Raw genomic sequence first — 16,893 nt, 5'->3', positions numbered from 1 at the left:
TTGTAGAACAATTCTCAGCTATTATACAAAAGTCAATTAAAGAATTTTTTATTAAGAATTTCTGATCTATTCTAGAGTCCATTTTTGTCAGTAAAGGAGAAAGGATGCTTCTGGTAACAAACTGCAAATTTAGAGAATGTGACAGAAGTACTTGCACTTAAAAAGCCAACAGCCAAACCTCTTTATTACAAACTGTAAACATACTGTTTCAATTATTTTCTTAAAATAAAAACCTGTACAGCCTAATGGTTAAAATAACTAAGTCATCTGGCCCTTGAAATCCTTTGTACAAAATTTTTGTCAAAACAAGATTGGCTTTAATAAGATTAAATTCTTTAAAGAATAAGCCAATACCAGCCCTCATGATACTTCCCAACAAGCACCAGACCGTCCCTATAGTTAAGAACGAGGCACTTTTTCAAATCAGCTATTTGGCAGTACTCCACGATAGCTCACCTTGCAACCCAGTTTACCTTATCTTTAGCTCACTACAGATTCAAAGAGCTCAAAAAAAAACAAAAAAAACACAGCAACATGAATACAAAGAGTGAGCCCTAATGTAAATTTTGGTTGTTAATGATGTGCCAATGTTGGTTCACAGAATGTAACAAATATACTATAATGATGAGAAATGTTGATAGTGAATATGATATACTGAACTGTCTGGGGTACCACTCTTTCTAACAAGGTCTGGAGAAGCTATTCTAAACACCAGTTCTTCAACCTGTCGAACTACTGGTATACTCCTCTATTACCACCCTAAAACAACCTTGAATTAAAATAATTTCAATACTACCCAGTTTTTTAATGCATGCTATTACTTTAAAAGTGTTCATCATTCCTTAAAGTGTTGGATATCGCTAAACTCTAATGTAAAATCTAGTAAAATTTAGCCTTTATGCAATTCAGTGATTAGCATCTGGTTAATCTCCAGGTATAAATGTACAGCTTCTGTTTCCTACACACACACAAACTATTCTCAGAATGAGTTTAGTCTTTGTTCATACTCCAGTAAGTAAGTAACAAAAGTATTTCATTCTAAACTGTTACCTAATCCCACTTTCTACTTGCCATGTGGCCCATGACTTTAGAATGCACTGCTTGATATACAAACACAAAAGAAAAATAAATCTTCAAATTTAAGAATCACATCTTCCCAATTTCTTAATATCTTATTTTTATGTACAAAAGTAATGAATACTATACTCATTACCACATGCTTTCAATGGGTTCTAAACCTTCCTTAAGTTAGAAAAAAAACACTGTTATTTACAACAGTAGTTTTAAAACTGTGCGCCCAATAGTCCTAACAGAGCTGGGGATTGAGATAATAAAAGAAAACAGGGAAGCAAACGAAAGAAAATGAGAGACAATACGTTCTGTAGATTTAAAAGGAAAAGTCTGAAGCTGCATGTTCTATGTGGTAGCTACAAAATGGGAAAATAACATTAACACTACTTAGCAATATAAAGGAATGGACTACAGATACATGCAACAACTTGGATGAATCTCAAAGAAACTGTGCTGATTTAAAAAAAAAAGTCAATCCCCAAAATGTCACACATACTGTATAATTTCATTTATCTAACATTCTTGAATGACAAATTATAGAAATGGAGAACAGACTAGTGTGGCATTAATTCTAAGAGAGTAACACCAGGGATCCTTGCAGTGATAAAACGTCTTAACTGTGGTGGTGGAGATAGGAATGTACCTGTGATAAAAATGAAAAGAACCATATACACACACACAAGGACAAGTAAAATGGGATATCTGAACATAATGTGTGAATCAATGTCAATATGGTGCTCATACCTTACTATATACAGTTTTGCAAGAGGTTACTACTGAGGGAAACCAGGGAAAAGACACACCGAATTTCTATTGTTTCTTACAACTGCATGTGAATCTACAATCACCTCAAAATTTAAAAATTTTGAAGTGACATTAAAATTGTGACCTTCAATTTTTGAGTACTGATAGAAACTTTCCTGCAAATAAATAAAACCTTACACAAAAATCTAATCATCTATTTTTATTCTAGGATAAAAGACAGTTTTAATCTCCTATGCTTTTCCCAATGATTGCCAGCGTCAACTTCAAGGGTTGTGTCAAGGAGGCTACAGCCACATACAAATGGGAAGTGGCCACAGTGATTAATGATACTTGCTAATGGGCACAGCAAACATTTTTACTTCATTATTTGCTAAGTCTGTGGTTAAATAGAGTGGCAGGGAAATGTCCCTGCCTGCACATCCTCCCACTTACCAGTTAAGTTTCATTAAAAACCTAAGAATTCCTGGAGAATAGTTTGAAAATCATTAGCTAAAAGGAAATACTAACTCAAAATGTGACATGAAAAACATATTTCATTGGTGAATTCTCTTATCCAAAGGCAAAAAACAAAAGCAGTCATAAAAAAAGTAGTATTAAGGTATAACAACTAAAAATCAAAATAATACAAATCCTGTATTTATCTTTAGTCTCTCAACCTATACAGACTATCAAGCAAGTTCATTCTCGCTTTTTTAGCCTACAAAAAGTATGTCATCAGGAAAGGGCATAGTTTTGACTGAAAAAAAGTTCGCAATAATTTTATTCTCTCATTCTTTATCCTACTCTCAAGCAAAACAATGTTCTCACTCTTCATGATGAACTAAGTATTCCTTCTATCACTATTTTCAGTCATTTCTTTTAGACTGAGAATTGAATCCTCTCATTTCCCTATATAAAAACAATGTGCATCAAATCAAATTAACAGGATTTGAACAAATCTTTCTGATCCTACTGTCTACATTTTACTCTATTAGACTAGGCTAGCAGAATAACTTTCTAAGCAGTTGCTCTTATTCTGACTTGACCTTTAATAAAATCAGTGATTCTCAAACATATATCCACAAAGTGCCCCTTTTCATACACATGGAGTTAGGAGTTGAAAATAACAGATTTGTAGGCCTCACCCCAGAGATTCTGATTAAGTAGGTCTGGATGTGATCTTAAAATATATATATATATATAAAGGATCTGCTTCAGTGCTCTATTTTAGAACACTTGCTTAAATACTGAATATACTTCAAAGCCCACTCTAGTTCCCTAATTTTGCCCTCTTTAAAAAAGCATTTAAAAAAAACCCTAATAGCTCACAGTAATAACTGGTTCCTAATCTTGGCATTATCAGGTTACCTTGTTCCATTCTAATATTCCAATATATAAATCCACTGATTATGCCAGTCTTTTTGTGATTGTTGCCATAGCCTTGCTCATTCTTCTTCATTTCCCTGTATTTATATCAATCCCACCCAATAATAAAAATATTATTAAACCTTCCAGGATCCTTTAAGTACCAACGCTTCCTTGAAGTCTCAACTTCCCAACTTTGACATCTCTGCCACAACCTAGCTTTAAGTTTGTCAGCAGATCAACCTCCTGATCACTGTTTTCCCTATCTGTAAACAATAATGTGACTAGGTTAACTCAAAAAACTGTTACAGCTATAAGGTCTCTTACACACTAATCTCTTCCCTTCTTAACTTCCCAAAGAATATATTACTTACATTTTTTAACCACTGGTTTATATTCTGACACACTTTTAAGTGTTAGATATACAGATTATCTACTTCACTCTATAGCAAGAACTGAGATATTTATATCTGAGAGAGGGATCTAGCTCTCAAAGCTTAGAACAAAGTGGCTAAGACATCATCTAAGCTATTCTTTCTTTAAAAAAAAAAAAATTATTTTTAAGTTTTTGGCTGTGCTGGGTCTTTGTTGCTGCGCGGGCTCTTGTCTAGTTATGCATGCTGGCTTCTCACCGCAATGGGTTCTCTTGTTTGGGAGCATGGGCTCTAGGGCACTCAGGCTTCAGTAGTTGCAGCTCCCGGGCTCAGCAGCTGCAGCTCCCGGGCTCTAGAGTAAAGGCTTAGCAGTTGTGGTACTCAGGCTTACTTGCTCCTAGACATGTGAGAGCTTCCTGGACCAGGGATCAAACCTGTCTCCTGCCTTGGAAGGCAGATTCTTATCCACTGAGCCACCAGGGAAGTCCCACCTAAGTTATTCTTGTTTAAACCACACTTTAACACATTTAATCCCTTCCTCCCCCTTTAGATAAACATATCTTAAAAACAAACAAAAAATCTGCCATTGAAGAATGTTAGTGATTGATTTCCATCTGGAAACATTTTTTTTTGGTTTTTTAATTGCTTCTTTTTTCTTTACTACTCGAAACTGTGGTTGTCCTCAATATTCCCATTAGTCTCCAATCTTGGATTTAACCATTCATTTCTGATTCCCTATTCCTAGCCATCTACAGGTTGTATATTAATTCAAATACCTGCCATCACTGCAAAAACCAAACTTTCCAACAGAATCTTTTCACATTATCTTCTTCCATTCCATTATTTTTATTAGTATTCTATTCTCCCAGTTCTATTTTTAATCCTTCTTTTCTCTAGTCATTTTAGTCACCCAGTCTTTAGTGTCTCCCCAGTATTTCAGATTCACTCTTTCTCAATTTTCATGCCCACCTCCACCAATCATTGTCATCTGAATAATTTCCAACAATCAACAACCCTTACAGCTTATCACCATCGATTTTAGTACTTTGTCTCCAAACAATAGAAGAAATCTTGAGTGTTAAGCATTCCCCCTCTCCACATCATGGCAACTATTCTGTTACTTCAAAACATAATAAATATAAATGCAAATTCATTCATTCAACATACTTATTGAGCATATATACTTTCTCAATACTATTCGATGTACTGGGGAATAAATAGTGTATAAAATTAAATTGCCCTTGAGACACCTGAAATGAGTTATGACAATCTAATTTAATCAATGGTATCTTAAGAGTAGTTTTCTCAAGTAACTGCCTTGGATTAATAATTTGTATATTCTCATTACCTTGTCAAGAATTAATCTTCTTTAAGGATTAATGGAAAGCTATGATGATTTTCAAATGACTTAAAATTCTTGATCACTCTTTAGCTCTGTGACCCTCAGTCTCTCTACGTCTCTCATGAAAAATGGGTGAAAGATCTATATTGCAGAGTTGCTGCACAGAGAAAATAAGATACATAAATACACTGTAGATACTCATTTATGGACATTAGTGTTGTGTCTCTTAGAATTAAAGCCATCAAGTTTATATTTTCCAACTCAACGATAATTTAATTAATTCCAGTCAAAATTCTATTGAGTATCAAGGTCACTCAAATGGTGAAAAAACACATGAAGGAACAAATGATGGGACTACCTGGGGGTCCAGTGGCCAAGAATCTGACTACCAATGCAGGAGACAGGTGTTTAATCCCTGGTCTGGGAAGATTCCACATGCTGCGGAGCAACTAAACCCATGTGCTACAACTACTGATGCCCGCATGCCCTGGCACCCATGCTCTGCAATGAGAAGCCACTGCTATGAGAAGCCCACTCATTGCAACAGAGTAGCCCCCACTTGCTCCAACTAGAGAAAGCCTACATGCAACAATGAAGAACCAGTGCAGCAAAAAATAAGTTTAAAAAAAATTTTTTTTTAACATCAAATTGATAAAAATAAATGGTCAAAGAAAATAAATACATGGTGAAACAGTTTAAAATAATTTACTATCAAAATCTTAAGTATAAAGTAAGAGTACTTTTGGGACTTATCTGGTAGTCCAGTGGTTAAGAATCTGCCTTCCAATGTAGGGGACTTGGGTTTGATCCCTCATCGGGGAAATAAGATCCCACATGCCACGGGCAACTAAGCCCACATGCAGCAAATATTGAAACCGAGCTCCATAACAAGAGAGCACCTGCCTGCCACAATGAAAGACCCCATGCCACAACTAAGACCCGATGCGGCCAAATAAGTGCATTTTTTTAAAAAAAGAGTACCTTACCTTCTAAGTATTTAACAACCAACAAAGTCAGCGAGAGAATGAATAAAAAAAGGGAAAATACTTTCCATGTTTAAACTGTTTACTTTTATGGAATTTTTCCCAGTCTTTTGATTCCAGAGCTTACAGTATTCAAAGATCAACTTCCTCTTCATACTTTAATATAAAAACAAAATCTAGAAATGGAAGACTAGAGTATTACAACTAGACAGTTGAAGCTCAAGAGAAAAAGTCAATGCATTTCACCCTCAAAAATGAATCATGACACTAACAGATCTAAATCTCTATCAGGAAAGCTTTTAGAGGCATATACTCACTGAGAAATTTTACAGTAAAGAGAAAAAAAAATCAAGAACAAAGCTGGTAGATATGAGTGCTACAGTGACTAGTATTATATGCTAAAAGACAGGCTACGTCCACTTTTACTTTCAAATTTCACTGTAAAGATTTTTATGGAAAAGTACATATAAATCAAAAGTAATCCACATGTACTGAGCTGATCAGCCACTCTTATAAAAGTCATTTGAACATGGAGAAAGAAATTACTATGTAAAGTTGAGGACTGAACTAGAAATATTTTTCCCCAAATTCATAATGAACCACTTACTTTAGTACATAAGAAGCTTCTTTTAAGTTATAGTTTAGGCTACATATAAAAGCAGAACGTCTTTTAAAATCTCCATCACTCTAGATTAAATATCACACAGGCTGAAATTTGAAAACCACACAAACTGATCCCACGGACATTAGCCAACACAATCATCAGTTACTTTCCATAGGAAATATGTACAAGATCAGCAAGCCAAACTTAGTAGCTACCATGATACTTCCATACAGAGGGCATTCAATTCTTTGCCGTTAAATGAATCTAGTTTATAATATTATCAGAGATAGAAAGGTCCTTAAAAAAAAAAAAAAGTAAAATTTAAATCTCTCAAGATAACAAGGTTTCTTGGACCTTAACATGTTAGTGTATCTGTTAAATTCCAGAATCTGTCATTTCATTTAGGAAGGGTCCTATAAACCCCACTGGACAAACCAGGGTCTAATTCTGAAAGAATATTTTTAGATCTCCAAGATACTAAGTAAAAAAATAAAGTTACAGAACACTGTAAAATCCATCCTCTTTTGGATTAAATATAGAGAAATATAGATTTATATATAAAAAAGTGTGCTGCGCTTAATTAGTTGCTCAAGTCATGTCTAACTCTGCAACCCCATGAACTGCAGTTCGCCAGCTCCTCTGTCCATGGTGATTCTCCAGGCAAGAATTCTGGAGTGGGTTGCCATGCCCTCCTTCAAGGGGACTTCCCAACCCCAGGTCTCGCACACAACAGGCAGACTCTTTACCAAGCGAGCCACCAGGGAAGCCACAGAACACTGGAGTGTGTAGCCTATCCCTTCTCCAGGGGATCTTCCCTATCCAGGAATCGAACCAGATCTCCTGCATTGCAGGCAGATTCTTTACCAGCTGAGCTACCAGGGAAATCCAGGGACTAGAAATTCATGAGTTCAAAGTCCATCATTTAACATAGAGAATAATGCAAGATTATATACAAATATATAATATAAACCTGTATTTTTAATTTAGGCTATCGTTCATCATTATTTTTGTGTCAAGCCAAAGTATTTTTTGAATATGGCTCTTATAATTTGAATCCTGGGTTCTCATTATTGCATAAACCGTATCTATAATGCATTATCCATGGTTTTTGGTTTTAGATTATTCCAAGGTAAGAAATGGAGCAATGTGAGACTTCCTTCTAGATTTGTATTATTTTTCCCCATAATCTTTTGTCTTACCAATACCTAACTTGACGATTTTCTTCAGCAATTAATTTGCCTTTATTAAGTTTTCCAAAGCATTTAACTAAGGTTTCGTCTAAACAGTTCTCTCTTCACATTCACTTATCTGATTCATGTAATATCTAACTAATATAAGCACAATACAATAAGCACTCCATGTAAATTATACATGTGGGCCCTGAGCCACAGTAAGATTATTTAAAGAAAAGATCTCACACATTAATTCTAACTCTAGATTCTTAACTTCAGTCAACATGGTGATATTTTACATGTCTACAATGGGGATTTGGGCCTAAAAGAAAATCTAATTCATCATGGGACTTGTTTTTGCACCTTTTCACTCTATACTTTTTTAAAAATAGGATAAGATTTGGTGATGCTACAAATAAACTTTCTCTTAATGCAGTTGTATACAATTGACTCAAATAAGTTTTAAATCAACAAAGTACCTCCAAAATGCTTCAAATCCACTGTATCATTTTACTAATTCTCACTATTCTGAAATATGATCATCTTAATTTTCTCAGAAGGGAATTTTAAGTTTTATAGAATTAAATCCCCACTCTGCAAATGTTTACAACACTTTCCTTCTCATAATCTCTCTGAAAATTTCCAAAGAAATTAATAATTTTCATTCAATATGTTATCTAGGACCTGAATCAGTATAACATTCAAATTATCATCCAAATTCATTACCAAGATTTTGCTATCACTGAAAGGAAATATGCCAAGTTGATAAAAGTGTCATCAAAATGTAATCAAAGTATAAATGTGTGTTTTTTCTGTTTCTTGTCCCTCTCTTGTCCTTCTGAACTTTTTGAGGAGTACATATTTCTTTCACTACAAGGTTCCAAAGATCATACACTGCTTCGTCCTAAGAGTTGTAGATGTTTGATGCTCTCCTGTATTACTATCCTACCAATGCCTTTTTAAAAAGTACTGGCATGTATATATGTAAAAGAAGAACCTGTCTCAATGTTTTCAGAAAAAAAATACTTTACTTGTAAAAAATTACACAAAGGAAGAATTTTTAAATGGAGGAAAAGAAACAGCACAATTAAAATAAGTATTTTCAGCCTTGCCTTAGAAATCAAATTGCTAGCATTAGGAGCAAATCATAAACTGTAACTCAAGGTTCATATAACAATAACTCTAAAAATTAAACAATGACATGGAACTACACCATTAAAAAAAAAAAAAACTACCAATCTAAGTACTTAATTTTTATGTTCTGAATTTAAAATTAGACCAGATTCGAGAAACTATTTTAAATCCCATTTGTATGGAAAACTGTGCAGGAATCTGTCAATACTATCAAAATTACCTATACTTTTCTTCCTTAAAATTAATTTATTGTTGTGATTATGAAAGCAAATTATATGCATTACAGAAAAACCAAAAAGGAAAACTCCCACAATGCCAATTACCTTGAAACAAACCACAAACTAAAAACCTTGTGCAGTCACCAGAGTAAAAACTGCACTGCACTTAAATGTGCAGTCACCAGAGTAAAAACTTACTCAAGCAAGAATCATCAATAGATGCTAAATCTAGGAGAGGAAAGTCTGATGAGGAACAGAATATTTATACAATCTCAAAATATCTCTTTACAAATTACTTAATAATGGCAAAATGAGAAACAATTTACTATAAAATGGAGAAACTACTCAATACCTTAGCAAGCAATCAAAATGAACATACTAGTAGTGGGCAAACAAATATCAAGTACCTCCAGATAATAAAAACACACACAACACTTATTACTTATCCAGTATTCCAGCCAAAAATGCAAAATCTGAATTTAATTATGAAGAATCCTTAGATAAACCCAAATTGAGGGGAACTGGATAAATAACTAGCCTGCCAATGTCATGACAAAATAAAAACTGAGGAACTCTTTTCCAAATTATTGGAGTCTAAAGAGATCTAAGAACTAAATGCAATCTATGATCCTGGATTGGCTATTGTATCAGAAAAAAAAAAAAATACTAATAAAGAGCATAATTGGGACTACTGATGAAAATGGAATATGGCCAAAAAGCTAGATAAAAGTATTACATCTCTGCTAATTTTCCTGAATTTAACACTCTGGTTACCTAAGAAGGGATGCTTGTTCTTACGAAATGCATACTTAAGTATTAAGGGCTCTAACAGGGCACAATGTATACAATATACTCTCAAATGTTTAAAAAACTTTCAGAGAAAACAATATAGTATATAGTGAAAAAAATGTTAAAAATCAGGGGATCTGGATGAAAGATATAAGGGCAAGTTTCGTACCATTCATGTAACTTGCCTGTTGCCTGTAAGTTTGACATTATTACAAATTAAAACAAAAATGAAAACCCTGGTTTTTCTGGGGAAATTGGTCAACATACACATACATATTTATTTACATGCAATATAGCATTTTTAAATTAAGAAACAAAATCATCAGTTTGATAATATTTAGTTTTAGAAATCTTCCCAGATACATCTGGGTATCTGGGGGAAAGGCAGTTATTTTCAGATGAATTAGAGGTGTTTTTCTCTTGCCCTCCATCCAAGGAAACTATTCCCCACCCTACCCCCTACACACACACCATAAAAACTCAAACCACTACCATCTCCTTTACCGGTCACAGCTAATTAGAGGGATCAAGATGGAGAATACTGGCTCTCTGACACCTTGCCAATTCTTGTGAGGCCCAAATGCACTTTCTTCAAATAAGTTCTGTGAGATTTCCCTACAGCCTTATAACAAATTGTTTACTTCAGCTAGCTGGAGCTGATTTCTGTTCCTTACATCCAAACAAATCCTAAAACAGTAAGCTTTTGAGAAGTAGAAATAAATGGAACAAGGGAAACAGTAGCTACTCAAATTAATCTTTTGTCTGTGCTTCAAAAATAGTGTTTAGGTGGAAGTTTAAAGCCAAGATGTAATAAGGCCCTGTCAAATTCAACCAATTATGCAACTTCATTTAAGGAGAAATGCAAACAATTCCAAAAGAAACAATCTTACTTTCAAACTCACTTTCTCAAGAAGAGTTACTATGTATCAGACTAACCTCAGACTTGCCCCCAACTCCATCAATTTATGGCTACTGAAGTAAAGTCCTAACCATTCAAATCTCTCACATCAAGAGAGTCTTTTGCCACATGATTAAAGATGAAATGAGCTTTCAAATTCTAGAAAGTTGTCTCTCTTTAAGTGACATACAAAATATGAGGAATACAAAAGATCTCTCTGTAAAATCAAAAATAGAAACTATCACCTCATTAATCTGTGGGGGGAAAAAAAAATTAGAAGGGTGTATCTTTCTCATATAAGTCTCCTGACAGACCAAACAGTAAGAAAAATGGAAAACATATTATTAAACTTATTTAACCCTAAAGTTTAAATTATTTAAATTAATTTATCATAGTAAATTCTATTTAAGCCTTTAAATAAAAATTACATTTTAAATATCTTTTGAGAATAAAAGTCAACATAAATCTTTAAGTTTTTTTTTTTTTTTTTAAATTTCTGGTCTCAGATAAAATGTTAGATAACTTTGTAAACTTGAAATTATAAATACCACAATCCAAAACTAACTCAATCTCACTGTTTTATTATATATTTAGCTTCTGCCACAGGCTCAGACCTTAAATGCTGCACCCATGTTGGTTATAACACAGGTATGATTACTCAATATTATCTTTCTCAATAATAAGCCTCAGAACCAAAAATGTTTGTTTGTTTGGATTAGCTCTAAATTGAGCAATCTAAGAGTTGCTAGAAAATTATAATCTTCTCCAGTTGTATAAATAAATAAAGAAAGCTGTACTTATTTTGCTTCTCATGTTAAACCCAGATTTCACATTTGAGATAGTTTTAAAATGCAAAAACAAACATTTTAATTTAAAATTATGGATGTGTAGTTATTTATCCACTAAATTATAAATCAATTATTTATTCATTAAAAGGCATAATGCCTGTTTTGATGACATCTTAATGCAACACATCAAAAACAAATTCTGTGATTGACCTGTTGCATGGAAAATATTCAATACCCCCAAAAGCTTAAACAATTCTGGTAAATAACCCAATGACATCTGATAAGGGTGTACATTTTACCTAACAATAAAATACGGCTTTCCAGTTTAAATAAAATTTGACTTATAAGCCGTCCACAAGAATTCATTTCAAATCAAAAGAAATACAAGTGAAATACAAGACTGACTACCTTCTTTATAGTTTTGAACCACAAATACTGCTCTTCATATTAAATTGTTAGGTAACAAAAATATTTTAAAGAAAAAATGAGGCTCCTCCCAACATTATTACAAAAGAGGCAGTTCAAAAAAAAAGGGGGGGGGGATCCACTCCAATTTTAAACCCAGCCTACAAACTGAATAAAATTTACACAGCAATATCTCAAATAGTATCTGTCTTGTTACTCTGCCAATCAACACAAAAATCTTTATCACAAAATAAAAATAATGTTATACTCAATATTAAAAAGTCTCGCAGAATACAAATATTTAACATTTATTCTAATACATGCAAGGAATGTCCCTGATCACTCTGAATATGTGAAATGTAAACATATTCACTTAAAAGCTTTAAACTGAACAAACAAATGAGCACCTACTATCTGCTAAGAATGACTCCCTTGGATACAGACACTATTATATATTATTAAAATATTTTTTAAAAATAAACATTTCTTAAGATTCCATACTACTATTCTTTAAGGCAGTTTTTTGATAGCTCTTCAAAGTTCTGTGATTTTATACAATACTTTAAACACACAGTGATAGTACACATTTTATGTCCCAGCAATAATTTCCAGAAAAGAGCTATTAGAATAATACACTTTAAAAAATAAAACCATACACTTCTTTAGGAGTTTGATGCATTAAAAAGGGTATACTATTCTTAGAAATCAACTTAATAAATTACAATTCCATTAAGACCACCATGGTATGTATTGAGAAGAGTTTTTCCTAACTTATTAATTGGCTTTTTGCCTCACTTTTTCATTTTTGGAGTCAAGAATTCCTAGGGTTAACTGTGGTATATAGGGTAAAAATTCTCTGGCTGGAAGCTGTGAGGAAAATAGACAAGGCAAAATTGTAGAAGAGTTATCAGAGAGACCTAAAGAGTTGAAGAGAAATGAGAAGCCCTGTAAAGGTTCTAAACTTAAATTGATATCAAAGGGATCCTATAACTTATCCTGACAACAAAAAAGAAACATGATCAAAACATAGTCTCTAAAAATAAAACTTGCTCTCCAATTATGTTATGATTTTCTACAGATCCATTTAAACAGATAAACAACTAATCCCTCAAACTTGGCCACCTTAAGAACAAAGACCATTTGACTAGCTTTGCCCCAAGGGCCAAATGTTTCAAAACTCTCTGTGAACAAAAATCATGCCTCACCTTTTAATAAATTTGCCTTAACAATCCAAAATACACATAGTCAACTGGAGTACACAAGAATCAAAAGCAAACATCTACAACCATGTTTTTTATAAAGGGTAATATACAAACAAATAAAAAGCCAGACTCATTTTATAGAGACCAAAAACATATCAAAAGAAAACAAAAAGAAACAAACCCCAAAGCAATGAAATAGGCCAGTATGAAGAAAGCTCATACAAGTGAAGGCATCTTTTCTCATAATCTCCAACTCTGTATTGTTTCTTTGAAGCCAAATAAATCCAAATGCCTTATATGTCTAGACTTGATCAAGGTCAAGATCAACAAAAACACAGGTACAGACAGCATTCCCTCCTATGACTACATAAACCAAGTTTTCCTAGGAGTATACTTATTTCCTACATTAGGTAATAAGTTTAAAGTACCAACCCTCTGATCTTAACCCACAGATCTTAATCACCTAAGTCTATAAACGCGCAATCTTTACACAGCAGTTGAGGATCTGAATGAAATGCTCACTCAGAACATAATACAAATGAATAATGACCCCAAATCCCTACACAAACTCTCCCACTACCCACCAACATTTCATCTTAAAACATTTCAAAGATTTTAAGCAAGGCAGTGTGTTCGGTCTTCCATGATGAAACTCCCTAAGCTAGTAATTTCTACTATTTTGTAAATTAGAAATTATCAGTCTACTTCACACGAGCTTCATAAATCTCTTATCCCACTCTAAATATTTTAGAGCAGAATTTACAATGGAATAAGAGAATCATTAGATAGTGGACACTCTCCAACCTCTTTAAGTAGTACTGGACTGAAAGGCACTCATCTTCCAGTTGCTCCACAATCAGAATGGTCATTAAATACCATTAATGACCCACTCTTATCTCACTGCTTACTTCAGGCCAAAAAAGATCACCCTCCCACTAGACAGATGAATTCTAATCATTCACACTTGTAAAGTTAAGTGACATCATTTCATTTTCTGCCCAGATTCAAGGCCTTTTTATGATATGACTTTTATTTAAAGTCCCACTAAAACAGACTAAATTTCACATCCCATAGCCAGTAAATAAATGGACATGTTTGGCAAGGAACAATATCAAGAGCTAGAGCTTTACTTTTTTACTTACATAATTGTGACAATACGTTATAAGACAATTACAGGGCAGCAAAGCACAGAGCTCTACTTTATCAAATACACAATCAACTTACAAAATTCCTAAGCAACGCTTAAATATATGGGGAAAATGGATGCAAAATTTAATAGTGAGAAGAACAAGCACCTCCACACCCAGTGAAGTAACAGGTTTAGGCTTGTTTGTACAGCTCCCTAAAAATTAATTTGAAAGAGTACAAAAACCAAAATTCACAAAATTGGTCAAAGGTTGAATGAGAAACGTTCTACTGTAGATTAAAACATCGATTCTTACAAAATAGGCTGTACTTGCACACTTACTAAATATTTTAATTTACTTTAGCTTATTGAACGAAAAACGCTTGGATTAAACCAAACAAAAACTATTATTTGCCCCCTAATAATTTTTTTATATGTAAGAGCACCTGACCTCACTGCTGAAATTTCTAATAAAAACACCTGAGTGCTTTTTAGTTTTTGAAACGTGGTGTCATTTTACTTGCCTCTCAGGAAAAACCCGTAAAACTAATCAACTAAAACACAGCATTTGCAATTTGCAGTAAAATCGACACATCTTTGTAAACGGTTTGGGGAGGTGAAAAAAGGCCCAGCCTCTTCATGTAAACATAATAAGCCTGTAATATGCTGCAGACAAACGCACTGCAAGGGGTGTGGAGGACCCGAGCTGATTAGATTACCACAACATCAGCCTGGGGCCGCCATTTTTAGAATCTGTAAAGGACAAAAGAGGGAAATTTCACTTTTTACTGGCCATCTAGGAGATTAAAGGAAAAACTGACTGTTTTCCAATTAGGTATTGATGTCTCCAGCCTAGAGCTGAATGCACTTCACTTAATTCTCTCCAAGGTCTCCAGAACTCCTAACACCTTATGTTATTCACATCTCTAAAAGGTGAGGAGAAACAGGCAAAACGGGGCTCTCTCTGAAGCTAACTCTAGCGATTCCCCCTTGACTTTAAACTGTATCGTTCGTAAAACACAGTCCAGCAAGAATGCATCTCTAAGGAGCTAAGGCCGATGGAAGAGAGCCCTCCGGATTGTTTGCTCTCTCCTCCTCCCCTGTTTAGCACAGTGAACCGTTTGTTTCTCTTCTGTGTCTGCTGCCACAGTGTTTGTGCCAATCCCTTGGTCAAAATCAGCTTTCCTGAAATGTGCCATATTGTGGCTTCTAAGCCTCCGCTACAGTAAAGGGCGACGATAATGCAAGCGGGGAGGGGGCGGGGGGCAGACTGAGACGGCTGGGTGCTGGGGTGACCACCTCAGGGGCGGGTTTACCCTCTCCCGGAGAGGATGAGGAGCTGACTTGTTCTCCCACAAAGGGATATACCCAAGGCGTTCTTGCCACCCCCTTCGTATTTACGAGAAAATTAAACCAGAGACTGCCAGGCGACAAATGGAAGCAGCAGAAGAAAATGGGGCCTATACGGGTTCCCAGCACCTGAACAAGATGCGGTAGAGGAAAGGGAGAGAGCTGGCAGCTCCTGGGACCACTTCGACACAAACCCTACTAACAACAGTCACAAACCTACCTCCTTACCCAAGCGGCTCTAACCCGCTGCCGGCGACGAGTGCGCCCCCTCCCTAACTCCCACTCTCAAGGGGGTTTAACTGCCAGTTTCCCCTTCCCCGACCCTAAAACCCGCCATAATACTCCCTTCCTAGGAACAAGGAGGAAAAAGGATATATTCAAATCAAACAAGCAACGTCTAGCCCCCGCCAAGACCTGAGTCGACGTCGACTCCCCCACACCGTAAGGATAAAGATGAGAAAGCCCCCTCCCCCTGGAAACACACGTCCCTCCACCCAGCAAACCCCAGGAACTCCCAAGGAGACGTCAGGCACTGACCTGTGATGTTCACACACCAGACACCCGAACCCCGTTATTTGCTCGACCCCCAAGGAGTCTCTCCACACCTCCGCGGTCAGACGATCCCCCGACAGCAGCCACTGCAGACACAGGACCCGGCTCCACACACCCCCTCCCCAAACAGCAGCGCTCAGCCTCTTCGCCAGCAAACGAGTAGGGGAGGGGGCACAGAGACAATCAACAGGAACGCAGAGGCTACGGCGAGGCTGCTCACAGTGTCTATACCCCCTCTATTTGCCGCTCCCGAACTCAGGTACCGTCTCCGACTCAGCCCCCTCCCCGCTCAGTGTCACTGCCTCTCGCTCTGGGAAAATGGCGGCTGACGGCGGCGGCCGCGGCGGCGGCGGCGGCGGCGGCGGCGGCAAGTGCACGGGGCCCGCCCGCCCCGCTCCGCAGGGGCAGAGGGGGAGGGGACGAAGCTGCCCGCCGCCATTTTGCTTATGGGCTGCCGCCCGCCGTTGCCTCTCCACGGAGGCTCGAAGACAGCCAACTGGAGGCAGAGCGGTCAACAGAATCTCCGTCTATTTCACAACAGATGCATTCAACAATTCACCGAAGGTTTGGGAAAGTTTCGGTATTTGATGGGATTGGTTCTTTATCCCCTTTCCCTGAGTAGCCCTTAAGTCTGGATATCGGTGAGCTTGGGCGCGACACTACTGGGTGGAAGGATAACGATTGTAGGCCTTGGAAAGAGCCCCCCTCTCTCCCCGCAAGCACTTTCTCCCACTCCCAAAACCACCTCTGTCCTATTCTTTCCTCCTCCCCTCCCC

General features: G+C 36.1%; 1 protein-coding gene across 4 annotated transcripts in view; it reads right to left on the bottom strand.

The window, feature by feature from the left end:
- The window catches only part of KMT2E (lysine (K)-specific methyltransferase 2E), a 91,514-nt gene extending 75,064 nt beyond the window's left edge, over nt 1-16,450 (bottom strand). For all 4 annotated transcript variants that reach the window (XM_010841433.1, XM_010841434.1, XM_010841432.1 and 1 more), the window contains exon 1: nt 16,103-16,450. The gene's annotated coding sequence lies outside the window, so the exon portion shown is untranslated. The remainder of the gene's footprint in view (nt 1-16,102) is intronic.
- Nucleotides 16,451-16,893: the final 443 nt, after the last annotated feature.

The sequence above is a fragment of the Bison bison genome, unplaced genomic scaffold, assembly GCF_000754665.1.
Source record: "Bison bison bison isolate TAMUID 2011002044 unplaced genomic scaffold, Bison_UMD1.0 scf7180017864162, whole genome shotgun sequence".
NCBI classification, from domain to species: Eukaryota; Metazoa; Chordata; class Mammalia; order Artiodactyla; family Bovidae; genus Bison; species Bison bison.
The sequence above is the reverse complement of the archived record's forward strand: the minus strand, read 5'-3'. Positions and strand labels throughout refer to the sequence as shown.